The following is a 24,851-nucleotide window of genomic DNA, read 5'->3' as shown; positions in this document are numbered from 1 at the left end:
CAGAAATCTTGCTATTCATTCAGAATAATCAACTCGTGGAATCGGAACAAATAATTGCTGAGATTCGTGCAAAAAAACCCCCTTTTAAAGAGAAAGTAAAGAAATCTATATATTCTGGCCTGACAGGAGAAATGCACTGGAATATCCCTATGCTGTCTAATTTAATTGAAAAGACAACTCATTTATGGGTATTATCGGGAGGGATATATGAATCCACTTTTCATAAAGATCAAGATCAAGTGGATATTACAGAGCTTCTCCTTTACAAACATAAATCACTTTCGAATTATTCAGTGGATCAGGTGAAACACGAATCAGTTGACTCAAACTATTTTGAAAGAGGGAAAAAATATTCAATTATCTCGAAACTAATCGAACCATAGCTAACGAACATCAAGACTCTATCGATTGCACCATTCTTTTTGAAAATACCAACAATATGAGGGTAAAAAATGAACTCATCGTACCATTATGGTGTGATAAACAATCGAGGAAGCGAAGAATCCCTTGTCCTCATTTAATTCTTAGAATGCCTATAGAATCTATTTTCTATAAAAATGAAAATAACAATATTTTTGCTTTTTTGAATGACCCTCGTTCAAAAATGATAAAATATGGGAACGGGGGTTATTCAATTGAAAAAGAAAGGAATTTTCTTGAAAATCAATTAGACGGAAGGCCCAGATTAAAAATAAAAAAGGCTTATATTTCTCTCATTTCAGTAAGAACAAATAAGATCATTATCAATATGATTCAAATTAGCTTGCTGAAATACCCTTCTTTTAATATGGCAAGTTCTCCATTTTTGTTTCATAACAAATTAGGTCACACTAATTCTTTTTTTTTGAATGATCAAAGTAAATTACTTAGTAAGGGAACTATTCGTTCAGTACCTAATGAGAATAAAAAAGATCAATCTTTTATTATTCTGTCTACTTCTGATTTTTTGCAAATCATTTTGTTTAATGATTCTTTAAAAAGCTTAAATATAGTAAAAAAGTCGGATGCAAATAAAAAAATGGCATTGTCAGGTTTCCTGGGTTATTTACATAGTATTTCTAATCATTTTCCATACTGTCGTTTGATGACTTATAAAAAAGTATTACTAAATGAACGTTCAATTTCTAACAATGACTCGAATACTTTTCAAGTAGCTAAATGCTATTTTATGGACGAAAAGAGGGAAATTTATAAATTTGATTCATGCAGAAATATTCTTTTCAATTTTCATTTGTACTTTTCCCTATCCAATTTTTTTGAAAAAACATTTCCAGTAGTCAGCCTTGGACAATTTTTTTGCAAAAGTATATGGATATTCGAAGATAAACAACTCCAAGAATCTGGTCAAATTGTAGTTGTTCGTGAGGGATCTTTTATCATTAGATTAACTAAACCCTATTTGGGTACTCGAGGAGCAACTCATAATAGTTATTATGGGAAAATTCTTTACGAAGGAGATACATTAATCACCATGTCATACGACAGATTAAAATCCGATGATATAATTCAAGGTCTTCCTAAAGTTGAACAATTATCAGAAGCCCGCTCGAATACTTTAATATCGAAAAATCGAAAAAAAAAATTTAAAGAATTGAACAGACACCTGGCAAGATTTTTTGGAAACTTTTGGGGGTCATTCACCAGTGTTAGAATAACTATGGAGGATAGTCAGAATCAGTTGGTCAATGAAATTCAAAAGATTTATCGATCCCAGGGGGTACAAATTTCTGATAAGCATATAGAAATTATTGTGCACCAAATTACATCGAAAGTTTTAGTTGTAGATGTCGAAAAGTCCAAAAATAAAAATTTGGAAAATGGACTAAATAGTCTTTTTTTACCCGGAGAACTCATTAGATTATCACAAGCACAAAGAATCGATCGTGCTCTCGAAAAAAGAATAAACTATCGAACCATTTTATTGGGAATGACAAACGCATCTCTGAATACTCAAAGTTTTCTATCAGAAGCGAGTTTTCAGGAAACTACTCGAGTCTTAGCGAAATCTGCTCTTCAAGGTCGCATTGATTGGTTGAAGGGCTTGAAGGAAAATGTTATTCTCGGGAGAATGATACCTGTTGGTACTAGATTCAACCGTTTGAAAAAACGGAGTAAAATAGATCCGAGAATGAGTAAGAAAAATATATTTCCAATAAAAGTGAAAGATTTTTTCTTTAAAGTTTTATTGCAAAAAAAAAAAGTTCTAAAAAAATTAGTCAAAATAAAGAAAAAATCAAAACGAGTAGGAGTAGTAAAAAAGAAATTTATAAAGAAAGAAATCTAACAATTTGGTTTATTGTATAAAAATAAAAATAAAAACCAAATGAATATTTGTACCAAGTAGGCTACGGCAAGCAATTTAACCCATTCCATTGGAATGTAGGTATTCCAGTTCATATTAAAAAGCAAAAAAAGAAAATGATGAAAAAAAATTGGAACATCAATTTGAAAGAAATGGTAAGAGTAGGAGTTCATTTTGGTCATGAGACAAAAAAATGTAATCCTAAGATGGCACCTTACATTTTTAAAGAACGTCAAAATAGTCATATTATAAATTTGACTTATACCGCTCGTTTTTTATCAGAAGCCTGTGATTTTGTGTTTGATGGAGCAACAAGAGGAAAACAATTTATGATAGTTGGTACAAAACATCAAACAGCTGATGCAGCTAAATTAGCTGCTTTAGTAGCTCGATGTCATTATGTAAATAAAAAATGGCTCGCGGGTATGTTAACTTATTGGTTTACTACAGAAGCAAGACTTGAAAAATTCAAAAATTTAATGAAAAAAAAAAATATGGGAGGATTTGATCAATTTACGAAGAAAGAAGCAGCAATACTCAGGAGAGAATTGAACAAATTATAGGAAGATCTGGGAGGTATTAGATACATGAAAAAATTACCCGATATTGTAATAATTCTCAATAAAAAAGGAGAATATACTGCTATTCGGGAATGTAGAACTTTGGGTATTCCCACAATTTGCTTAGTTGATACAGATTGTGACCCGGATCTCATGGATATCCCAATCCCAGCCAATGATGATGGTAGAGGACCAATCCGACTGATCCTAAATAAATTAATTTTAGCAATTCGCACGGGTAAAGCATTGTAATTCTATAAAAAGTGAATAAACAAAAAAAAGAGAAGCTAAAACTAAGTTGGCTACTATTCCCAAATCTTATAGAATAGATTAAGATATATTTGTCTAGAAATACAGATATATTTGTCTAGAAATACAGAAATCTTCTTAATCAATGAAATAATCATTTCATTATTTTATTTCGTAACCTAACTGATGATAGTGAAATAATTGAGGAATCGGTCATTGAACCAAAATCATTTTTTTTTTGAAATTCATCTTTATATAGAAAGGGTAATATGAATATTGTACAATTTCCTATTAACACGCTAAATTTTTTCTATGAGATATCCGGTGTGGAAGTAGGTCAGCATTTTTATTGGCAAATAGGGGGGTTCCAAGTTCATGCACAGGTACTTATAACTTCCTGGATTGTAATTGCTGTATTATTAAGTTCAGCTACTCTAGCTATTCAAGACCCACAAATTGTTCCAAACGGAGCTCAAAATTTTGTGGAATATGTTCTTGAATTTGTTCGGGACTTGGCTAGAACTCAGATTGGCAAAGAAGAATATGGTCCTTGGGTTTCTTTTATAGGAACCATGTTTTTATTTATCTTTGTTTCTAATTGGGCAGGTGCTCTTTTCCCCTGGGGAATTTTTCAATTACCTCATGGGGAATTAGCCGCGCCTACAAATTATATTAATACTACAGTAGCTCTAGCTTTGCTCACATCAGTAGCTTATTTTTATGCAGGTCTTACAAAGAGGGGTTTAGGCTATTTTGGTAAATATATTCAACCAACCCCAATACTTTTACCGATTAACATATTAGAAGATTTTACGAAACCTCTATCACTTAGTTTTCGGCTTTTTGGAAATATATTAGCTGACGAATTGGTAGTTGCTGTTCTTGTTTCCTTAGTACCTTTAGTGGTACCTATACCTGTAATGTTCCTAGGATTATTTACAAGTGGCATTCAAGCTCTAATCTTTGCAACTCTAGCCGCAGCTTATATAGGAGAATCCATGGAGGGTCATCATTAATTGAATTAATTGGACTTAGTCTTTTAATTCAGATTCATAATAATTTTCTCATTTATATTTATAAAACATTAAATGTTCTTTCCATTTTGATTCCCCCTTCATTATAGTCATAAATGAAAATACTGAATCTCTAAGATCTTAGTAGAAAGATTAAGGATCACCTCACCCGTCGATAAAATCGATAGATAGAATAGATCATATTTGTAGATTCATATCTACATTAATAATATTAATAGGTTTACTAATGGGAATTAGTTTAGTAAACTATGTGTGTATCCCGGTTTCGAGCAATGACTCGAAGGGATACGTTTTATGTACATAGTTTGTCTATATATTCTATCTCTAATTCTTTAGAGATAGAATATTTAATCTAAAAAAGGATATAATATAAGGGTAGAGGATTTACCTATTTTGTATTATCAAATAATTTTTTAATACCATTTCGTCGAATCAAAATTGAGTTGTTTTCAAAGAAAAGAAATTGTTCTCTAGTTGAACGTGAACAATCAAATCAATAGAGAAAACTATCATATTATCCACCATTATTTAATCTAAGAGGAGATTACCATGAATCCTTTGATTTCTGCTGCTTCCGTTATTGCTGCTGGATTATCCGTAGGCCTTGCTTCTATTGGACCTGGCATTGGTCAAGGCACTGCTGCGGGACAAGCTGTTGAAGGTATTGCGAGACAACCGGAGGCGGAGGGTAAAATACGAGGTACCTTACTGCTAAGTTTAGCTTTTATGGAAGCTTTAACTATTTATGGATTAGTTGTAGCTCTAGCACTTTTATTTGCTAATCCATTTGTTTAATCTCGGAGACTAAAATCCGTATCCTTCGGGATTTTAAGGACCCCCCTTTATCAATTTTCTTGTTCAGCCAATAGGGGAGGGGCTGATCCAAAATAATGGACTTATACGTCACTTGTTTTGGTGAGAAAGACTTGCGACACTCGGAGAAGTAGATAGATTGAGCAAAGTTTTTTTTATTATATCCTTATTTATCGTTATGCAGGACCTGAGACTTACTAAGTACTCGAAATCTGTTTATCTAGAATGAATCGAGTCAGAGAAAAGACTTTGTAAAAGTATCCTTATCTATGAGGGGAGAGCGTATGAAAAATGTAACTGATTCTTTCATTTCCCTAATTTTTTTATCCTCCGCTGAGGGTTTCAGGTTAAATACCAATATTTTAGAAACAAATATACTAAATCTCAGTGTGGTGCTTGGTGTACTGACCTATTTCGGAAAGGGAGTGTGTGCGAGTTGTATATTTGAATAATCTAGCTGGATCCAACCAACTACATTTTGTAGATAGAAAAGTGCATGATCTCAACGAATTACTTCTAAAAGGGCAAAAAATCAATATGGAAGAACTATAGCATTTCATAATTGATTGGGAAATTTTTGACCAATCCCAACCAATATGAGAAAATCTTTAGAATGGTTAAAGCTAAACTGCTTGAAGTCCAAGCAAAACTGGTACTCTTTCAACCGCTGTGCTAATATGAGATGGGTTCAAAGGCATAGTTGGAGGTTAATTCGATATATAACATTCATATCAATGGAATTATTCAATCTATCTACTGAAAAATAGTCCTAATCTCCCATCCAATACAATTTTTGGGGTTTAAATGCGAAACCGACGACCTACACAAAAGCGAATTTATTCAAGAAAAAAAATACGAAAAGAAAAAACAACAACTCAGTTGATAACAAAAAACCCCTTTTGGCAAAAGAGCCCTTTGTAGATTTCGGTCTTTGATAGATTGATTTTTTTTTAAATTTACATAATATGAACGAAAAGGGTAGGCTTGGTAAAAAAAGCCGAGCGGGAAAGCCGAATGAATCGAAAGATTCGTGTTCGGTTTGGGAAGAGATTATTCGTTCAACTTATGAATAGATAATCTACTTTCATTAAGTAATTTATTAGATAACCGTAAACAGAAAATAGTGAGTACTATTCAGATTTCTAAAGAATTATGTAAAGGAGCTGCTAATCAGCTTGAGCAAGCCCGGGCTCGCTTACGGGAAGTAGAAATGCGACCGCGTGAAATTCGGGAAAATGGATACTCTCAAATAGAACAAGAAAAAGAGGATCTTATCAATGTTGCTTTTATTAATTTGAAACAATTAGAAAATTTAAAGAATGAAACCATTCAATTGGAACAACAAAGAGTAATTGAACAGGTTCGACAACAAATTTCTCGCCAAGCTGTCCAAAGAGCTCTAGGAACTCTGAATAATCGTCTGAATAGTGAGTTACATTTACGTACGATCGAGCATAATATCGACTTGCTGCTAGGCATGAAAAACATAACTGATTAACGTTATATATATATATATACTAGGTCTTATTTTTCAAAAGAGAATTAACTAGTGTTAATGGTAACTATTCGACCCGATGAAATCAGTAGTATGATACGTAAACAGATTGAACAATATAATAACGAAGTCAAGGTTGTTAATATTGGCACTGTACTTCAAGTAGGAGATGGCATTGCTCGTATTCATGGTCTTGATAAAGTAATGTCAAGGGAATTAGTAGAATTTGTAGATGGTACAGTAGGTATTGCCCTAAATCTAGAATCAGATAATGTTGGAGCTGTATTAATGGGTGATGGTTTGATGATACAAGAGGGTAGTTCCGTGAGAGCAACGGGAAAAATTGCTCAGATACCAGTAAGTGATGCTTATTTAGGTCGAGTTGTAAATGCGCTAGCTCGACCTATTGATGGTAAGGGGAAGATCTCATCTTCCCAATCTCGATTGATCGAATCTCCCACTCCAGGTATTATTTCACGACATTCTGTATATGAACCTCTTCAAATGGGTCTTATTGCTATTGATTCTATGATCCCTATAGGGCGCGGTCAGCGAGAATTGATTATTGGGGACAGACAGACCGGTAAGATGGCAGTAGCTACAGATACGATTATAAATCAAAAAAATTAGAATGTAATATGTGTTTGTGTCGCTATTGGTCAAAAAGCTTCTTCAGTAGCTCAGGTAGTTAATACGTTCCAAGAACGTGGCGCAATGGAGTATACCATTGTGGTAGCGAAAACTGCAGATTCTCTTGCTACATTACAATATGTTGCTCCTTATACAGGAGCAGCTTTAGCCAAATACTTTATGTATAAAGAACAACATACATTAATCATTTATGATGATCTTTCCAAACAAGCACAAGCTTATCGACAAATGTCTCTTCTATTAAGAAGACCACCTGGCCGGGAAGCTTATCCAGGAGATGTTTTCTATTTACATTCTCGCTTATTAGAAAGAGCAGCTAAATTAAATTCGCAGTTAGGTGGAGGTAGCTTGACTGCTTTACCAATAGTTGAGACTCAAGCTAGAGATGTCTCAGCTTATATCCCCACTAACGTCATTTCCATTACCGACGGACAAATCTTCTTGTCAGCTGATCTCTTCAATGTAGGAATTCAACCTGCCATTAATGTGGGTCTTTCTGTATCTAGAGTAGGATCCGCAGCTCAGATGAAAGCTATGAAACAAGTAGTTGGGAAATTAAAATTAGAATTAGCTCAACTTGCAGAGTTAGAATCTTTTGCACAATTCGCTTCTGATCTTGATAAAGCTACGCAAGATCAATTGGCAAGAGGCCAACGATTACACGAGTTGCTCAAGCAATCTCAATCAGATCCTTTGACAGTGGAAGAACAAATAGCTATGATTTATACCAGAACGAATGGATATCTAGATGTATTAGAGATCGTACAAGTTAAAAAATTTATTCTTAAGCTGCGCGAGTATTTAGTAAAAAAGAAACCCCAATTTGGAGAAATTATACGTTCTACTGGGACATTCACGCAACAAGCAGAAGATCTCTTAAAAGAAGGTATTCAAGAAAATCTCCAACTTTTTATTATGCTCAAAATAGTATAAAAGAGCTAAATAATCATTTTGCAACATTTAACAAAGCATAACGACGAATTATTACGTCCAATAGGATTTGAACCTATACCTAAGGTTTAGAAGACCTCTGTCCTATCCATTAGACGATGGACGCTTTATTTTCATTATTCCTTTACTTTATCGATTGGGAATAAAAAAGTATGATTTTTTCTCTATTCACAATGAGATTCGGGAACGAAAGAGAAAGAATAGGTAGGTAACATGGGCATGAAAAATGAAATAAGAATAAGAAATATGAATGAGCGGGTAGCGGGAATCGAACCCGCATCATTAGCTTGGAAGGCTAGGGGTTATAGTCGACGTTGATTAACGCCTCTAATTCAGAACCGAACATGAAAATTTCATTTCATTCGGCTCCTCCATGAGAGAGAGATAGAAAGGGAGGTCTGATAAAAAAAAAAAATGCTTTTTCACATAATACATAAATTATTTATGCTCTGCTCCATAACATCTATGTTAGTTGTATTTGTAGTTCTTTCCTCTTAACTTCAGGTGAAGAACCTTAAATAGAAAATACCTATTCACTTGATAGGTGATCCCTATAGAAAGATAAGATTGAAAAATTCTTAATATTGGGCTCAAAAATCTTTCTAATTACTTCGTTTTCTATTTCTACTAATTGCAATCCTAGAGGAAATCAAATTTCACCGAGCTCAAACAAAATCACGGTGACTAAAGTAAACCAAAGTCACTGTTACCTAGCTATTTGACTCCAACTTTTTTATTCTAGTAGTTGAACATTTAGTTTAGTTACGATGAAAAATAATATTTTGATATCCATGGATCTTTGATTGATCCTATTAGATAGATCGGTCTAATCTTTTCAAAAATTCTACATTCTGTTTCGCCATCTTGAATGGAAAATATCGTCATTTTATCATTCATTCCAAATTCAAATTACGAGAATGCGCACAATTCCTTTCCTGACCCAGGGTATTCATAGGAGAGGTTTAGAACCTATATAGTAAATAGAGTTTTTTATATAAAAAAATATAAATGAGAGTTGAAAGATCCTTCAACTCTGTTGAATATAATGATAGAACGAATCACACTTTTACCACTAAACTATACCCGCTACAATTTCATTGTATCATACAGATCAATTTTTTGTCCAATAGGAAAAAGTAATTTTTAGATTCTAATAAGAATCTAATGCAAGTTCCGATCATCATATTTTCCTATTCTTGAAAACTTAATAAGAGATAGTTTCTTTTCACTTCTTCCGTCCCTTACCTTATTGTTTTGTTTTTACTCTTACAAGAAAAAAGAAAAACCCTCAATCAATATTGTAGGGAATACTCCATGACTAATAGTATGATTTTCTTTAGTAACTAGTCTATTTATAGATTAGTTGTTATGATTATTAACACATTCTTTAGAATAATTCAAGTAATTTGGAATTAGTTTTTCTTTATGACAGATATAGAAAATAAGAATGATCCACTCTTAGTCTTTGAAATCTCTTTTTTACCCTTCAATATGATCTATACATTTTCAATCCAATCTAGAACATCTCATCCAGATTATAATCTGAAATAGTTGGAATAAAAAACAATATATATATTATATAGCAAGTGCTTATCTATTAATCTTATAATAAGAGATAAAAATATAATACATTATATATAGCAAGTGCTTATCTATTAATCTTATAATAAGAGATAAAAATATAATACATAAAAGGAAATATAAGAAATGATATCACAAGGTCAAATTTTGATAGCCCTTTTTATTGCTGTTACTTTTATAATAATGATTTTAGCTTTCAGATTAGGTAGAGCACTGTATTCTTCATAATTTAGTCAATTAATTCCTTATCTAGGAAAGACAATGGCCTGGCCAGATACTGGCCAGGCTAGAAAAAGCAAAAAATTGTTTGAAATGGAATAAAAAAATAAAATTGGATTCTCACAAATGTTGGTCTTTATTTAGTGAAATGCTATATTCATTTTAGATCTGCCATCTAGGAGAGATGGCTGAGCGGACTAAAGCGGTGGATTGCTAATCCGTTGTACAAACTATTTTGTACCGAGGGTTCGAATCCCTCTCTCTCCGTTCAGTCTGAGATTACTCCTCAAAACCTATTGAGGGATTTTGACAAAATCTACTTTCTAATCTTTTTTTCTATTCTTTATGCCCAGGATTTCATCCTAGATCGTTTGATAGGAATCCAAAGATAAAGAGAGAAACAAAAAATATCACTACTGTGTAAATGAACAGCTTAAGAGTAAGCATTATGTAATCTCCAAAATTATTCTTATTAGAAAATGGAATAGATCATCAATTTTTGTATCATAGATTGGCTATTGGCATTGGCTGAGCAAAGAAAAAAAGCAGATTCAAAATTGAATCTATTCTGTTTCTCTTTTCTTCTTTGCTCGGAATTGAACAGGATAAATAGGAATTCGAATACTAATTAAACTACCCTAAACTTGTTTAAGATTATCACAATCAACAAAACAATAGAAACAAGTACAGTCTATGTCTAAAATAGAAGAAAATTTGGAATAGATAAATTATCATCTTTACTCGTTTTTTAAATAGAATATTGAAAGATATGTTATCTTCTAATAACATATTCTAATCACTAGCTAATCACCCAAACTGCAACTGTGATGCCATTGATATTGACTCAAGTTATTTTGATCTGTCGAGAATAGATGTATCACAAAATAAACATCAGAACGAGGAAAAAGAGTGTTACATCAATTTAGTTAATGAAAATGATCTAATTAGAAATAGTTAAATTCTAACAACTAACTAATCATAAAATGATAGAAAAAAAAGATGTTTTTTCCATATCAAGTGATACAAACAAAAATGAATAAAAACTTAGATTATCGTTATCGAAAACTTACGGCAGCTTGCCAAGCAAAGGCTAATAAAAAAAAGAACAGAGGGATAATGGGCATTACATTAACAATTGGATCAAAAATTGCATAAGCTTCAGGCAATTTGGCAAAAAAGGGATTATTCAAATGAAAAGCGGCATCGTCTAGACAAATATGGAAGTTGAGGATAACTGACATTTTGATTCTCCGATGAATAATGTAAAGATCTAAAAGTATTTGGCCAATCAATCGAATTGTTCGACAAGATTAGACTTTTAGTTTTCGAGTTGGAAGGGATCATTTATTTATACAATATTTTACCTATTCTGATAGGGAATGACCAATGAATGTATATTCTTGTTTCTTTTTAGGTTCCCCTATAGTTAGATATCTGATTAACTCCAGAATCTATGCCCCTCTGGTTATGCATAATTGCATAACGAATCGAATTATAATAATGCAATTCAGATTCAAAACATTGCGTCAATTTATCTTAATGGATTATTATAAAACAATAATGGGGCGTGGCCAAGCGGTAAGGCAGCAGGTTTTGGTCCTGTTATTTTGAAGGTTCGAATCCTTCCGTCCCAGGTGGAACAGTATTATTGAATTGAAAAAAAAAAAAAAGACTTATAGAAGGAAAAGATGATTTCGATAAGATTCTAAATAGAGAAAGGGATATTTTTGTGGTGCAGAATTGGAATACAGATCAAATTGAGATAGAGATAAAGTGAAATTAGCCTATTGGATGTATGCTGGTCCTGCTCATATTGGAACCCTACGAGTAGCTAGTTCTTTCAAAAATGTGCATGCCATTATGCACGCTCCTCTAGGAGATGATTATTTCAATGTCATGCGTTCTATGTTAGAACGTGAAAGAGATTTTACTGCCGCAACTGCTAGCATAGTAGATCGTCACGTACTAGCATGTGGATCTCAAGAAAGAGTTGTGGATAATATTCTCTGGAAAGATAAAGAGGAACACCCTGATCTTATTATATTGACACCTACATGTACCTCTAGTATTTTGCAAGAAGATTTACAGAACTTTGTGAATAGATCATCCATAATTTCTGATTCCGACGTCATTTTTGCAAATGTTGATCATTATCAAGTAAATGAAATTCAAGTAGCGGATAGAACTTTAGAACAGGTGGTTCGATATTATTTAGATAGATGTCATAGACAAGAAAAATGGGATCAATTTCTCACAAATGTGCCTTCTGTCAATATAATTGGAATTTTTACATTGAGTTTTCATAATCAACACGATTGTCGTGAATTAAGACGTTTATTATGAGATCTGGATATTGAAATTAATCAAATAATTCCTGAAGGAGGATCTGTAGAAGATCTTAAAAAATTACCAAAAGCTTGGTTCAATTTAATTCCTTATCGTGAAGTGGGATTAATGACAGCGGTATATTTAAATAAAGAATATGGGATGCCTTACATATCTATAGCTCCCATGGGAGCTATAGATATGGCGGAGTGGATCCGCCAGATTCAAAAAAATGTGAATACGTTGACTCTTAGTTCATCGAATAAAAGAGTGGATTATGAACCTTATATCGACGGACAAACTCGATTTGTTTCCCAAGCTGCTTGGTTTTCAAGATCTATTGATTGTCAGAATTTGACGGGTAAAGAAACAGTTGTTTTTGGTGATACAACTCATGCTGGTTCAATCACTAAGATACTTGTTCGAGAAATGGGGATTCGTGTCAGTTGTGCAGGTACTTATTGCAAACACGATGCGGAATGGTTCAAAGAGAAAATTCAAGGTTTCTGCGATGAAATACTGATCACAGATGATCATGCTGAGGTAGGAGATATGATCGCTCACACGAAACCATCTGCAATATTTGGTACTCAAATGGAATGTCATATTGGTAAACGTCTTGATATTCCGTGTGGAGTTATTTTTGCACCAGTTCATATACAAAACTTTCCTTTGGGATACCGACCTTTTTTAGGTTACGAAGGTACTAATCAAATAGCTGATTTAATTTATAACTCATTTGCTCTGGGTATGGAGGACCATCTTCTAGAGATTTTTAGTGGTCATGATACTAAAGAAATAATATCCAAATCTATATCTACGGATATAGGCCTAATTTGGAATCCTGAAAGTCGACTAGAATTAAGTAAAATTCCTCGTTTTGCCAGAGAAAAGGTGGAAAGAAATACTGAAAAATTTGCACGACAAAAGGGGATTGAAACCATTACTGTCGAAGTAATGTACGCAGCTAAAGAAGCATTGAATACCTAGCTAACTAAACCAATTAATTCTAAAAAATGTATTCTAGAAATTGAGTGAATGACTATTAATAATTACATATCTATTTTAGGATCGGATAAGAGATCTATCTGTATGATAAAAATTTGTCTCAAAACGATGTGGTAAAAAGCAACGTGTGATTTAAACGACATGATTAGTTCTGTGGATTATGACATCCGCCATTTTGACACGAAGATACTCTTAGCTCAACATTTATAAAAATAAAAAAAAAGATATAGGAGCTTGGTATCAAACTTTTTTTTTTCAGCTAGGGGCAGAATTTAGGGTTAATTGAAGTGAAATCAATGAGCTACCTATCGAATTTGACGTTAAGTCTCGAAGAGCTCTTCAGGAATTTGGGTTCAATCAATAAGAATAAAATGAGTTTTATTTATTTATAGTGCTATTGTATAATTTATCAAATTAGTAGCTCAATTTACAGAAATTGTGTCATGGTATTTTTCTGCAAAAATTTATCATTTTAAACGCGTTTTCAATTTTTTTTTTTTTTATTAAAAAGGGGGTATTCTAAATAATGCGTCTACGTTTAGGTTTAGATCATATAAAATTTAGTTATTATATAAGTTTTGTATCATGGTTGTCTTATTATTATCCATTTATATTTGTTTTATTATATCTTCATTTCATGTATTTTATTCCTGTGCGATCTTTTATAGGGAAGCACATAAGGATTTTTGTTAAGCGGTTCTTCAAGAGAAGGAGAAGAAATGAAGAAGATTAGAATTGTGAGAACGAACTGAATGAATGAAACAAAAAATGATAAACAATTGTTATCATTTTTTGTTCATTAAATAAAATAAATAATAAATTTGTACTTTTTTTTACTTTACTGCCATTTCTAACGAGCTTTTATTTATAGTCCTAATCATTTTTCATCTTAATATAATGTCAATCCAACAATCAATCCCAACATTTCGGGATTGACAATAGCATATTTTTTGGATATAATAAATCCGCTATTTCTTTTTTTTTTATGGTGAATTCGTTCAACGGATCAGATTTTTTCTGATCCGAAAAGATCACTTGATTTGATTAAGAAATGGTAAAGTTCAATTCGATTATTAATATCCTTGATGATTTATTGTAAAGGTTCTATTTCTGATCGATTGAATCAAGTAACTGCTCTACTTCGGCTGTATCTATACGAATAAAGGGTTGCTAACTCAATGGTAGAGTACTCAGCTTTTAAGTGCGACTATGGTCTTTTACATGTTCGGATGAACTATTCAATTCGTCTATACCATCGGTAAAATTAGTAAGACTACGACTGATCCTGAAAAAACAAAAATGGAAAAAGCAGCATGTCGTTCTAAGAATCTCAACTTTTGTTTTTGATCAGCAGAAGCGGCGGATCAAGGAATTCAATGCATATACAAATAATAATGTATACAAATTATTAACATATGTATACAATTGAATTTGAACAAATGAATTTATTTTGAAATAAGATCAAATAAATTCGAGAGTGCGAGTGATTAAGTCAAGTGAGTCAATGGATAAAGCTGGATGGCTTGAATCATAAGTAAAACCAGAAGAACGAGCTTCTGTTCCTCATTTCAACGAGGAATTCCCTTTACTAATCGGAAGTTAAAAGCCTTTTAGTAACCGATAAAGGAAGTTTTTCCCTGTAGTAAATTAGGGTTTTCTACATTCACCATGAGTCCTAAGTACTCGAAAACAAATGTGTAAGAGAAATAGTGTACTGACCATGTTAATTCTATTCCATGAGTCAGGAGAGCGATCGGACTGCCAAAATAAGAAATTTTCATTCTTCCTCATGACGAATGAAGATCTATGCGAAGAAAAAGATCTATCTGATAGACATTTTCTATTATGTTCCAACTAGATCGCACCATGTATTATCTTGAATAATCCAACAGGTTATTCTTGGGTCCGGGGGTTTAAACAAATGGATGACTTCCAAAGAAATTCAAACAAACATCGATCTTGGCAACAATTCGTTTTATATCTGCTTTTTTTTCAGGAAGATCTTTACGCAATTGCTCATGATCATCATTTAGATAGATCTAGTTCCGAGGAACCGACGGAAATTTTAGTTTCTAATTTTTTGAGTTTCCTGGCTGTAAAACGTTCAATACGTCGAATACGTAAACAGAATAATTCAATTAGTTTATTCGGGAATTCCAATTCAAATCAATTCATTGAATACAATAAGAATACTTTTAAATCGATACTAAAAGGGTTTACAATTGTCTTGGAAGTTTCGTTCGCAATGCGATCAAAACATTTCATAAAAGGAATGGATGGATGGAATAGTCTCCGATCCATCCATTGCATATTTCCTTTTATGGAGGATAAATTACCACATTCCAGTTATATATCAGATATACGAGTGCCCTATTCAATTCATCCGGAAATTTTGGTTCGACTTTTTCGTCGCTGGATCCTAGATGCTCCTTCTTTGCATTTATTACGATCGATTCTCCATGAATGTAGTTTTAGTAAAGAAAATTTGCAGAAATCTCTGATTACACAGGGAGAAAATACGTTCTCCTTGTTCCTTTGGAATTCTTATGTGTATGAATGCGAATCCTTTTTAATTCCTCTTATTAAACGATTTTTTAATTCACAGTCATTGTTATATGACTCTTTTCCGGATCGAACTCATTTTGAGAAAAAGATCAAAGATGTTGTTATATTTCCTCCTGAAAAAATTTCAACAAAAAAGATCTGTTTGTTGAAGGATTCTTTCATCCATTATGTGAGATATGGAGAAAGATCCCTTATAGCTCTAAAGGGTACGCATCTTCAAGTGAAAAAATGTAGATATCATCTATTTCATTTTTGGCAATATTATTTTCATCTTTGGTTTCAACCGTATAGGATATGCAGTCTTGAATTATCCAAGATTTCTTTTTTTTTTTTAGTGTTTTTTATGCATGTTAAAATGAGACCTCTCGTGGTTAGAGCCAAAATGCTAGATGATTTATTCATTACCGATCTTATTACCAATGAATTAAACTCAACAGCTCCGATTAAATCAATTGTTTTTTCTTTAGCTAAAGAAAAGTTTTGTCACATCTCAGGGTGGCCAATTAGTAAATTGTCTTGGACCAGTCTATTAGATGATGATATTCTCGATCGATTCGATCAAATTTGGATAAATCTTTTTCATTACTACAGTGGATCCATCAATCAAGATGGTTTATATCATATAAAGTATATACTTTTAATTTTATGTGCTAAAACTTTGGCCTGTAAACATAAAAGTACTATACGTGTAGTTCGAGAACAATTAGGTTCGGAACTCTTTACAAAATCATTTTCAAAAGAAAAAGAATCCATTTCTTCGTCCCTTTCAAAAACTCGTTCACAGAGAGAATGAATTTGGAATTCAGAAATTAGCCAGATAAACCCCCTGGCTAATTTCTGGCAAAAGATGCGGAAAAAACAAATAGAAAACTGATTTTGACCAATGAAATGCTTATTGAGCAATTGCCAAGATCAATTTATGATGCTATAGATCTTTTCCAACTGGAAATCCAACCAAATGATGGATCAAATCACTACATGGAGAAAGTCGTGTGCAATGAAAATTGCAAGCACGGTTTGGGGAGAGATTTCTTGCTCCTATTAAAAAGAGCAGATAATCCACTCCATCCGATGAGCTTCGGGTTCAAGTCTTGGGCAACCCAGAGTACCAGAATCTAGCACCTAAAAGTATTTTGTCTACTTATTGCAGATCCAATGCAATTCAATGTTATCCATTGCTCTTAACAAGCAAGATAGGTAGCATCCCACTATTCGGGAATCATCCTTAAGAAATGAAAGGGTCTTTCTTACCCATCGAAAGAGTTTTGTCTAATCACATTTAACTCCAAGGTAATAATATTTATTACCTTGAATCATAAAGAAAGAAGGAATGCCAATAGAGCGCATTAATACCTACGGTATTAATATCTACGGATACTATTGAAAACCATTTCAATATATGTGCATATAGTTTATGGAAGGAAGAGGATACTATGAATTTTATGAATATTTATAACCATGTCAAAATGTTGGTTGACATACAGATATGACTCATATTATACTGTTGAATAACAAGCCTTATGTGTATGCTTGGGAGCTTCTAATGATTAAATAAACCAAGTTATAACCATGATCGCAATTCTAGAAAGACGCGAAAGCGCAAGCCTATGGAATCATTTTTGCGATTGGATCACTAGCACTGAAAACCGTCTTTACATTGGATGGTTTGGTGTCTTGATGATTCCTACCCTATTGACTGCAACCTCTGTATTCATTATCGCTTTCATTGCCGCTCCTCCAGTAGATATTGATGGTATTCGTGAACCTGTTTCCGGTTCTCTTCTTTATGGAAACAATATTATTTCCGGTGCTATTATTCCTACCTCTGCAGCCATCGGTCTGCATTTCTATCCCATCTGGGAAGCAGCTTCTGTTGATGAATGGCTATACAACGGTGGTCCTTATGAGCTAATCGTTCTACACTTTCTACTTGGTGTAGCTTGCTATATGGGTCATGAGTGGGAGCTTAGCTTCCGTCTAGGTATGCGTCCTTGGATTGCTGTTGCATATTCAGCTCCAATAGCAGTAGCTACTGCTATTTTCTTGATTTACCCTATTGGTCAAGGAAGCTTCTCTGATGGTATGCCTCTAGGAATCTCTGGTACTTTCAATTTCATGATTGTATTCCAAGCTGAACACAATATTCTTATGCATCCATTTCACATGTTAGGTGTAGCTGGCGTGTTCGGCGGCTCTCTATTTAGTGCTATGCATGGTTCCTTGGTAACCTCGAGTTTGATCAGGGAAACTACCGAAAATGAGTCTGCTAATGCAGGTTACAAATTTGGTCAGGAAGAAGAAACCTACAATATTGTAGCTTCTCACGGTTATTTCGGCCGATTGATCTTCCAATATGCTAGTTTCAACAAATCCCGTTCTCTACATTTCTTTTTAGCTGCTTGGCCAGTAGTAGGTATCTGGTTTACTGCTTTGGGTATCAGCACTATGGCTTTCAACTTAAATGGATTCAATTTCAACCAATCTGTTGTTGACAGTCAAGGTCGTGTAATTAACACTTGGGCCGATATCATTAATCGTGCTAACCTTGGTATGGAAGTTATGCATGAACGTAATGCTCACAACTTCCCTCTGGATCTAGCTGCTATTGAAGCTAATTCTATAAACGGCTAATTATTCAAGATGGATTGTTAGTGTATTTCAATCCTAAAAAGAAAGCAGTACCAATTTGGTACTGCTTTTTCCATCTAATTTTTCTTAAAAGTTATAGTTATTGCGAGCGAACAGAGCACAGGCGAGCGAACAGAGCACAGTAACTATTTACTGTGCATCCAGCAGGAATTGAACCCGCGACTTCCCAATTATGAGTTGGGTGCTTTTACCATTTAGCCATGGATACATAATACCAATTATTAATTAAGTAGTGAGTATTGGCTCAGATCTTTTTTTTAAATACCCAAAACTATTAAAATAAAAAATAAAATAAATGTCAATGTCACTAGCTTGTGTGAGAGTTGCATTGCAAGTGCAACAAATTAATTATTCTAAATAATAGAATAGTTTCATTATTATTTGGTTTTCAGGGCTTAGAACCATCCATTCTTGAAATGGAATGACCGTAGACAAAGACTGCCAATTAGTTTGGGGCGGACGTAGCCAAGTGGTTCCAAGGCAGTGGATTGTGAATCCACCACGCGCGGGTTCGATCCCCGTCGTTCGCCCGGTAAAAAAAAAAGGTCGACCAAATTCAATTCATTGTGATTTTCTATAATGAATCAAATGATGAGTGGTTGATGATCCATTTGTGTATATATGTTATTACATACATATAACAAAATATAAGAATAAAATATAGATATTTTTTTATTTTCTCAAAAAAAAAAGCTGAATCGACGGTAAGATTGGGATCTTTCCAAAACAACTATTTCTTATGGTATGGTGATTTCAAATTTATTCATTGAATAACGACACACGACACATTTAACATCATATATAAGATAACAAAAGCATTCATTTGCAGGCCCAAATTGAATCCCAAACCTATCTTATCCTCTTCTCATTTGTCATGCAGTAAATTATTCTATTATTTGAATATAGAGAAATAAGTCTTAATTAGCGGGGAGTTCCCATTTCAAATTAATGAAAAAATTTGCATTTATTGTGGAAGTGGAAATGAAGGATTCTTTGCTTGGCTTCCTCCATTTACTCAGGATAAAATGAGGGTGAGGGAGCTAAAAAAAAAACACAGACAATGTTACAAAGAATGTAATGTAACATACTAGAATTTATTTACTGTTATCAAATAAGGCAAAGTTAAACTCAAAATTAGATCAAACGAATAATAAGTTCGGAAGATAAAAAATAAAGAAAAGGAGATCAAAAGATGAAAATAGCAGTTTATGGAAAAGGCGGAATCGGTAAATCAACCACTAGTTGTAATATTTCAATTGCCCTAGCTAGACGTGGGGAAAAAGTGTTACAGATTGGATGTGATCCCAAACATGATAGTACTTTTACTCTTACAGGATTTTTGATACCTACAATTATAGATACTTTGCAGTCCAAAGATTATCATTATGAGGATATTTGGTCCGAAGATGTCATTCATAAAGGTTATGGAGGGGTAGATTGTGTGGAAGCTAGGGGGCCGCCCGCAGGTGCTGGATGCGGGGGATATGTGGTAGGAGAGACTGTGAAATTGTTAAAGGAATTAAATGCATTTTACGAATATGATATAATATTATTTGATGTATTGGGTGACGTGTTTTGCGGAGGTTTTGCTGCTCCGTTGAACTATGCAGATTACTGTCTCATTATTACAGATAATGGATTTGATGCATTATTTGCAGCTAATCGTATTACTGCTTCTATAAGGGAAAAAGCTCGTACACATCCACTCCGATTAGCAGGTTTGGTTGGAAATCGCACATCTAAAAGAGATCTTATCAATAAATATGTAGAGGCCTGTCCAATGCCCGTAATAGAAGTGTTACCTCTTATTGAAGATATTCGAATTTCGAGGGTCAAGGGGAAAACTTTATTTGAAATGGTTGGATCCGAACCATCTCTTAACTATGTATGTGAATATTATTTAAACATAGCGGATCGAATATTGTCCCAACCAGAAGGTATTGTGCCAAAGGAGATTCAATATCGGGAATTATTCAATCTACTCTCTGACCTTTATCTCAATCCTATTGATGAGGGGAAACATCAAAATAATAAGGAAAATTTACTTGGGTTTACGACGATTTAATCCACATAGTTATAATAATTTATGTCAGTGAAAATTGATGAAACTCTCATTGTCGAATGTGAGACAGGTAATTATCATACTTTTTGTCCAATTAGCTGTGTATCTTGGTTATATCAAAAAATTGAAGATAGTTTCTTTTTAGTTGTGGGTACAAAGACATGCGGTTATTTTCTGCAGAATGCACTCGGAGTAATGATTTTTGCAGAACCTCGCTATGCAATGGCAGAATTGGAAGAAGGAGATATCTCGGCTCAATTGAATGATTATGAAGGATTAAAAAAACTCTGTATTCGAATAAGAAAAGATAGAGATCCTAGCGTGATTATATGGATAGGTACTTGTACTACAGAGATAATAAAAAGGGATTTGGAAGGTATGGCACCCAAACTAGAATGGGAAATTGGAATCCCAATTCTAGTGGCAAGAGCGAATGGACTCGATTATGCCTTTAATCAAGGAGAAGATACTGTGTTAGCTGCCATGGCACATCGTTGTCCAGAACCGGAATTCTCCGTTCGTGAACGAAAAGAAACTATACAACATTTTTTGACTTTTCATTCTAGAAAAAAAGAGGAATTGGTTGAATATGCAAATCACCCTTGCTTAGTTCTTTTTGGATCTTTGCCGTCCAACGTCGCTTCTCAACTCAATTTAGAATTAAAACGTCAATCCATCAAGGTATCAGGTTGGTTACCTGCTCAAAAATATACCGATCTTCCATCATTGGGTGACGGAGTTTATGTTTGTGGTGTTCACCCATTTTTGAGTCGGACAGCAACAACTTTGATAAGACGCGAAAAATGTCAATTAATTGCAGCTCCTTTTCCTATTGGTCCAGATGGAACGCGTGCTTGGATTGAAAAGATTTGTCCTGTATTTGGTGTTGAACCCCAAGGTTTGGAGGAAAGGGAGGAACGAATATGGGAAAGTTTAAAAGATTATCTTGATTTGGTAGATTGTAAATCTGTCTTTTTCATGGGAGATAATCTGCTAGAAGTTTCTCTAGCAAGATTCTTAATTAGATGTGGAATGATTGTTCATGAAATTGGCATTCCATATATGGATAAACGATATCAAACTGCTGAATTATCACTTTTACAAGATACATGTATAAAGATGTGTGTACCAATACCACGAATTGTGGAGAAACCGGATAATTCGAATCAAATATGACGTATACGCGAATTACAACCCGATTTAGCTATCACGGGAATGGCTCATGCTAACCCGCTAGAAGCAAGAGGAATTAGTACTAAATGGTCAGTGGAATTTACTTTTGCCCAGATTCATGGGTTTGCCAATGCAAGAGATGTACTTGAATTGGTTACCCGACCTCTACGTCGTCAGAAAAATTTAGAAGACTTGGGTCGAACCACTTTGGTCAAAAAAGAAGAAGTTGAAATTTAAGATAATTTAATCCATCTAATTTGATTTTAATTCTTATTATTATAATAATGAGAGATTTGAAATGATTTCTATAATCATTTCAAATCTCCCGTTATTATATGACTTTTGTATTAAAGTCATTTCTATAACATTCTTTATTTTCTTTTTTGAGATAAACTTAGGCAAATGTAGTGTAGAGGTACGTATAAAGCACGAGATTAGAAAAATTGATATCAAAACTCTATTTTTCTATTATGTAATAGAATGGAATTGAAATTGATAAATTTTATTGTTTTAGAATCTATATATAAATAGATTGTTTTAAAATATATATTCAATAGATTTCTATAGAATATTGCTATTTATTTTGAATGTTTTAATCTATTTAGATGGGATATACATAGATCAATACATATAGATCTATGTTTACGTGGATAAACTCTTTTTAAAAAAGTATGTTTCTCTTTTTTTTTTTGGCACTGCACTCAATGAGAATCTTGTATTTCATAAAAATCAGGTGCAATATAGTCTTTGCGCAAAGGCCACCCAATCCAACTTTCTGGCATCAATATACGTTTTAGACATGGATGACTTTCATAAAATATTCCCAACATATCATAAGATTCCCATTCCTGGCAATTAGCACCTTTCCAAATACATAGAACAGACGGGATTCTGAGATCTTCCCTTGGGACAAATACTTTTATACACACCTCTTCGGGTTCATCTGCATTATCGTTTATTCTCGTAAGATGATATACACTAGCTAAGGAACCTCCTGGTGCTACATCATAAGCACATTGAGAGCGGAGATAATTAAAACCATAAACATATAAAGCAATGGCTATAGAGACCCAATCTTTAGATTTGATTTGTAATGTTTCTGTGCCTTGGTAATCAAAACCCAAAGGTCTATGAGCTAACTTATGCTTGGCTAGCCAAGCAGATAAATGACCTTGCATTTGATTACTATTTATTGTCAAAGTATCTGCATAAGGATTTGACATTTTTCATGGAATTTTCAAAATTTATTTCCTGCTCGTTACTTTTTACTAACGATTATTCATTCGCCAGCAAACTCTCGTATTTTAAAATGTTTCAAAGGGTATGATATCTCTGAAATCGATTCAGATGTTTTGGGAGTGATCTCTAAAGTTGATTTACGAGATTCATAAGATTGATGCAAAAACTTATCCTCCTTATTTTCAATAATAATACTGGATCCAATATGAAATCTATGCTTTCTACTGAAATACCTCTTTGTTTGTTGAAACTCATATCTATCTTCAGATATTTCTTTAGCTATTTTTTCACGAAGTTTTATTATAGCATCTATAATAGCTTCTGGTTTAGGAGGACAACCCGGCAAATAGATATCCACAGGAATTAACTTATCTACTCTGCGAACGGTACTATAAGAATCTGTACTAAACATTCCTCCTGTAATAGTACAGGCTCCCATAGCAATTACATATTTTGGTTCTGGCATTTGTTCATATAATCTCACTAAAGAAGGAGCCATTTTCATTGTAACAGTTCCAGCTGTTATAAGTAGATCGGCTTGCCTAGGACTGGATCTTGGCACCAAACCGTAACGATCAAAGTAGAATCGCGAACCTATTAATGAAGAAAATTCGATAAAACAACAACTAGTACCATAAAGGAGCGGCCATAGACTAGAAAGTCTCGCCCAATTGGACAGATTGTTTAGAGTAGTGGAAATCACTGAATTTGGAGTTGCTTGATGAAGTAAAGATGATTCTATAGGATTTATCGCCGGCTTTAGATTTAGATAATTTTCTACTCGTCTTTTATCATTCCAAAATTTGGGGGTTAAGACCATTCCAATGCTCCTTTTCTCCATGCATAAACTAAACCAACAATTAAGATGATCACGAAAATAAAAGCTTCTATAAATGTAAATAGACCCAAAATATCAAAACTCATAGCCCACAGATAGAGAAAGAATGTTTCCACATCAAAAACAACGAAAACTAAAGCAAACATATAATAGCGAATTCTAAATTGGATCCAAGTATCCCCCATTGGTTCTATACCTGATTCGTAACTAGTGGCTTTCTCCAGCCCTTTATTTATTGGAGCCAAACTTCTTGAAATTGAGAATGCCAGAATCGAAAGAAGACTGGATATGAATAAATATATCCAAAAAGTATCATATTCAGATAATAAAAACATAAATAGATGATTCCTGTTTTGTTTAAATAAATCAAATTCTTTTATTTGTTGTATTGTCCATTTATTAATCGCTTCTCTCCCCTCCCGAATGATTCATTATCATTTTTGTATATTAATTCAATGTTTCGTCTGTGACTTAACACGGAAATGAATAAAAGAATATTTTTTATTTAATACAAAAAAATTAGGAAATGGTTCGAACCTGTGCAATTCGGCAGACTTCACGTTGGTTCATGTTGTAACGTGTTAATATGGTTTGATGTAAGGGAATTTTATCTATTGAAATAAGGGAGCTTTCAGGGTCATTGTTTCTAACGATGTGAGATGTGCTAACAAATTAAAAAGACAACCGAGTTCGATTAGAATATTGATTCTAATCGATAGGTAGCGATCCACCCGTGGAATATATAAAATCTTTCATAAACAAAATAAAAGTGGATGTGCCCATATTTAGTTCGACACGATGTCCGATCTGTTCTTCTTTATAACAGAGATATTGAAGAATAAGAGTCTGCTCTGGATCGCAGTCGAAAGACTATTTATTCTATTATGAATAATTCCAAAAAATTTTATTTTCGTATTTCCTCTTTACTTTTTCTTTAATGATCTTCTGTATAAGTCATCAGTTCCTTTAAATAGCAAATAAATTGGATGCTTTTTTTTTTCTTTTCATTTCAAACTAGCATCGGATCGTAGGGACAATATGAGCGAGAAAACATAGAAGAGTTTTTTCATTGTATAGGGCTATACGGGCTCGAACTGTAGACCTTCTCGGTAGAACAGATCAAATTTCTTATTACCA

At 33.5% G+C, this 24,851-nt stretch overlaps 3 non-coding genes and 1 pseudogene across 4 annotated transcripts in view; 3 read left to right on the top strand and 1 right to left on the bottom strand.

Moving 5' to 3' along the window:
• LOC149541771 (light-independent protochlorophyllide reductase iron-sulfur ATP-binding protein pseudogene) overlaps positions 1-20,653 on the top strand; it is a 142,545-nt pseudogene extending 121,892 nt beyond the window's left edge. Inside the window, exon 2 of the transcript XR_016355369.1 lies at positions 19,379-20,653. The product of XR_016355369.1 is annotated as a light-independent protochlorophyllide reductase iron-sulfur ATP-binding protein pseudogene (transcript). The remainder of the gene's footprint in view (positions 1-19,378) is intronic.
• Positions 8,090-8,161, bottom strand: TRNAR-UCU (transfer RNA arginine (anticodon UCU)). The gene has a single exon. It is a non-coding gene; the product is annotated as a tRNA-Arg (tRNA).
• TRNAS-GCU (transfer RNA serine (anticodon GCU)) lies at positions 10,034-10,122 on the top strand. The gene has a single exon. It is a non-coding gene; the product is annotated as a tRNA-Ser (tRNA).
• TRNAH-GUG (transfer RNA histidin (anticodon GUG)) lies at positions 18,858-18,932 on the top strand. Its single transcript has one exon. It is a non-coding gene; the product is annotated as a tRNA-His (tRNA).
• Positions 20,654-24,851: the final 4,198 nt, after the last annotated feature.

Source organism: Cupressus sempervirens, chromosome 8, assembly GCF_028749045.1.
Source record: "Cupressus sempervirens isolate cs-2001-9-10 chromosome 8, ASM2874904v1, whole genome shotgun sequence".
Classification (NCBI taxonomy): domain Eukaryota; kingdom Viridiplantae; phylum Streptophyta; class Pinopsida; order Cupressales; family Cupressaceae; genus Cupressus; species Cupressus sempervirens.
This window is presented reverse-complemented; position numbering and strand designations above follow the sequence as displayed.